The 4,357-nt window shown below is 38.4% G+C and overlaps 1 protein-coding gene across 2 annotated transcripts in view; it reads right to left on the bottom strand.

Moving 5' to 3' along the window:
- Positions 1-4,357, bottom strand: part of LOC120543671 — a 620,163-nt gene that overhangs the window by 551,054 nt on the left and 64,752 nt on the right. The window lies entirely within an intron of this gene.

Below are 4,357 nucleotides of genomic sequence, written 5' to 3'. Positions count from 1 at the left end.
GAGCTGTGGATGTGTTGAAGGCAGCTGCAAGTGCACTTCTCTTTATTTAATGCGCCCCCCCACACACACACACACACACACACACACACACACACACACACACACACACACACACATGCCCCGCCCACCAACACACCAAAACACCTCCTTCCTGTTGAACGTCTCCCTGCAAGTAGCCTACCAAAAAGCATACATATACACATATACATATACATACATACATATATATATATATATATATATATATATATATATATATAATATATATATATATATATATATATACATATATATATATATATATATATATATATATATATATATATATATATATATATATATATATATATATATACCATTTTTTTTCAACCCATTTTCCTATGTTTTCGTGATGGGAACAACAGTCCAGCTTGTATTAACCTTCACAAAGTGCTTGTGTTGCTGCTGACAGACTCAGATTATTATTCTAAGTGTCTGACAACATTATGGAAAGGATTTCTAAGGAGGTCGACCTGTCTGTTAAAGAGTAAGATCCTTTTTTAAACATAAAAAAACCATCCGCAAAATTGCGTTCGCTGAACCCACCAGACTCCATGTAAATAATCAGTGATTTTAGCATTGTATACACGACATAAACAAAATAAAGCAATGAAAAAAGCACCCAAATGTTAATTTTTGACCCGGGAGGACAAAACAAGGGTTTAAAAATAATGCAATTTCCCTGTAGCCTACATTTAGTGTCTCTTTTGGGGGTTTTGTGTCTGTTTTTGGTCATTCAGTGTGCCGATCGATGTGCTTCAATAGGCAATCGGCACAATGACTATTATCCCCCATACTTATGCTGAAGGCATTCACACCTCTGTTATTCTCATAGACAGTATATATAATGGACCAACAGACCCCGTGTCTCTGGACCAGAGACCAGTGAAGGATATCAGAAGTCTCTTTCCCGGTGCTGGCTGAGCGTTTCTGAGCAGCCTCCAACTGAGCTTGAAGACGTAGATGTGCCGTGAGCAACCTGTCTGAAAGTGTGAAGTCTTCTGGTAGCTGTGCCGAGAGAAATCTCAATCATTCCCAATCTTACAGAGACGGAGAGCGTAGGTATATGTAAGGAGATAACATAGGCACAGGCTAATTACTGATCACTAACATGCTAGTTAACATTAGTCATTAAACCTAAACAGATAATGGAAGTCCAAACTGCCTGTGAGCTTCTCCTGTACTATACGGTAATTCCTCTACTGTGTGACAGTAAGTCTCGTGGTTATGACCCAATCGTTAGCCTATTGTTATAAAAGCGTCTGCTACGGAGCCATAACGTGAGCTACAAGGTAATGGAGCCTTTTATACATTGTCGTGTTTCTTTAGAAATAAACAACGGACAAATAGAGTCTTTAAACGCTTCAGATGTAAAGTTATTCTCTGTCAAAGTGACGCCAGAATGAATGGGAGTCAATGGGATGCTAACGGGAGGTGATGGCTTGGTAGCATTAAAATGGCGCCATAGGAGGTTCGAGTTCTGAAGCGAAGCTAACCCCCCCTTAGTTATTCTACATATTTATTCTTATTCTACCGACACTTTTTTGCACATTAACTCCTTCCACATTTTCAACATAGAAACTACATTCAAACATCAAAACATTCAACTCCATTCAGAAACATGTGCTATTTATAATATTCATAACATTCATAATTTCCGAAATATTCAACGTTTAGCGGGCATTTTTGCCCCATTAAAGCGGCTGGACAGAATGTTCAAAGTTGACACATTTTTATACATTTTTATACATATTCAACTGCTAGCTACTCATTCATAAATTCACCGAGAAACTCCATTCAAACTGTAAAACGGTCCCCATCTTTCATACATTCAGGGTTGGTATTCAACTTTCAAATCTCATTAGTAGGGGAGAGCGGGGTAAGTTGTCACATGGGTAAGTTGTCACACTGCTCATAACTCCACCACTAGAAGCTCTATCTCAAAAATCAAATAGCCACTTTGTGTGACTTCTTCTTCTAAAGGCAACTTCCTGTTCACATGTGGTCAAGGCCGCTCTAATCTGAGGTTAGCACAATTTTCTTATTTTTCTGCTTAAAAAGTAAAACAATTCCACTTTAAATTTTATGCCATACAACTTTGTTAGGTATGAATGTTAAAAATAATTATTTTGCACAAAATAGAGGAGACAATAACGTGTCTTTTGATACTTGAGCTGAATTGCTATGTTGAGTTTACCTTGAGATTCAGCCAACATTAGCACACATGTCAGTTTGGGGAAAGTTGTCTCAATGACTTTGGGGCAAGTTGTCACATGTGACCAGCCAGCAAAGGACGAAAACAACCCAAATAAGCAATTCTTACTGACACGCCAGGGAAGCAGCAACTAGAAATAGAAAAGAATAAGGCTCAATCTTGCAAAAAGCTGTTTGAAAAGTAAGGGAAGCAAGGGGGGGTCAAAATCTGGACCTACGAAGAACAAGGCAGCTAAAAGAAGAAACATTATACAAGAGTCATCATCAGATGATGAAGAGTGCTTCTGCCTCGTCTGTGTGGCGCCATTTTCAAACAGTCGTCCAAAAGAGACCTGGGTAAAATGTGTAAAATGCAAAAAATGGGCCCATAATGCTTGCACCTTAGGCCAGGCAATTTATGTGTGCCAGAATTGTGACTCTGAAGATGAGCCTGATTAGTGAAATACAGGCCAGGGCATCTGTTTAGTTCAGAGGTTAAACATGTTAAGTTATCAGCAAGTTATCTGCAGCTTTCCATTCAGTTATCATGAATCTGTGTGCAAGCCAGACAACAGTAGAGTTTGAAGTTCAAAGTAAAGTGGTCTTGCCACTTAATGTGTTTTGATTGAAATGTGTATTGTTTTTCCAGATTCTCTAGGCATGATTGTTTATATTTCCAGTTCTGGAAATCAATATTCACAAATTGTGTTCTTATTTTTAGATAATCTAGTGTGACAAGTTACCCGCCGATGGGGCAAATTATCACAAGTGCACATTCTCTATTCAACAGTCTACAACTCTGTAATGAGATAAGATATGAAAATGTTATGAATACAACATGTGTTCCCAAGACTTCCTTCTTTCATTTGGTATGACATTTATACCATTGTGATGTATGGTGCTCAGTAAATGTTAGACAGTGTGAAAAGTGTGACAACATACCCTGCTCTCCCCTACTTTTTAAAATAATCTGTCTTCTTCAAGGCTTAGATGTCTTTCTGCCATTTTTACATTGGTGTGTATGGGATGGAATATTTGAACTTAGAGGGCAGGGCCCAACTGACAGAGTGGAAAGAGGCAAAAGCAAAATTCTCTTTACTTTGCTATACCATCCACAGTTTTAACTCTTCATACATTACTTTTAGGTGAAAATGTAGGGAATATTGTGCCCTTTCTAACAATGTGGTTAGGGAGGCAATCTGAATATCACATGATCGGGTGAAGCCATCTCCACCAACTGCCGCACTGCCTCCTGTACTAAATCCTACCAGAAGTACCAGGAGGAGAAGAGAAACCTTTTTGGACAGCTACTGTCCTCATATTTCTTACACAACACACACCATTCTTGCACAGGATGTTAACCAGGTTAACACATGTTCGATGACATGTGAGGGTATGTCCTCTGAAGACACTCATCACAAGTATCTGTGAGGAGAAATACGTTTGTCTCAGTGAAGCCTGGTTGAAATTCGAACTTAATGCAAATCGAATGCATGGATAAAAGCTGTTGAAATGAAATCTGATAGAAATCTCACTGCACTTTGTGTAGCCGTGGTCAGATGAAGAAGAACAAAATAGAAATTGAAAGAAACATTCCCCCTGTTTTTCACTTTTCTTAATATTGAATACAGCTCTATCTTTTCTTTACCCCATACATTGAGGAAGATTATTTTACCAGCAATCGTGCAACTGTCAAATGTGTTCTTAACATCATTGTGTGAGGCAGGATCCCAGTTTCCATGGACTGAAGACATCTCACTCAGATTTTGGGAGGAAGGGAAATCCAAAACAGGGAAACCATCTGGGAACAAAAAGAAACCATCCATGTAGAGGTAGCACTACACGGTAAACAATAATTCATTTTCATAAAGGTCATGTAGATGAGAAAGCTGTTAACACAGCTAAGTTAGCCCACACAGTGCAGGACTGCTTTAAACTGGAAGTACACGCCTCAGACAGTGTAATATTATACATATTTTATTTTGTTTATGTCTTTGTACCTCGCTGCTTGTACCAGAATAATTTCCTAATTTTTGAATAATAACACCCATCTACAGTATCAATCAATTTACTTGTGTTTACTTGTGCCATAGTTTGAGAACCTGTGGGCTACAGCACAGCTGAA

The sequence above is a fragment of the Perca fluviatilis genome, chromosome 16 (genome assembly GCF_010015445.1).
Source record: "Perca fluviatilis chromosome 16, GENO_Pfluv_1.0, whole genome shotgun sequence".
Taxonomy (NCBI): Eukaryota; Metazoa; Chordata; class Actinopteri; order Perciformes; family Percidae; genus Perca; species Perca fluviatilis.
Note: the sequence above shows the minus strand (reverse complement) of the source record. Positions and strands in the feature narration are given on the sequence as shown.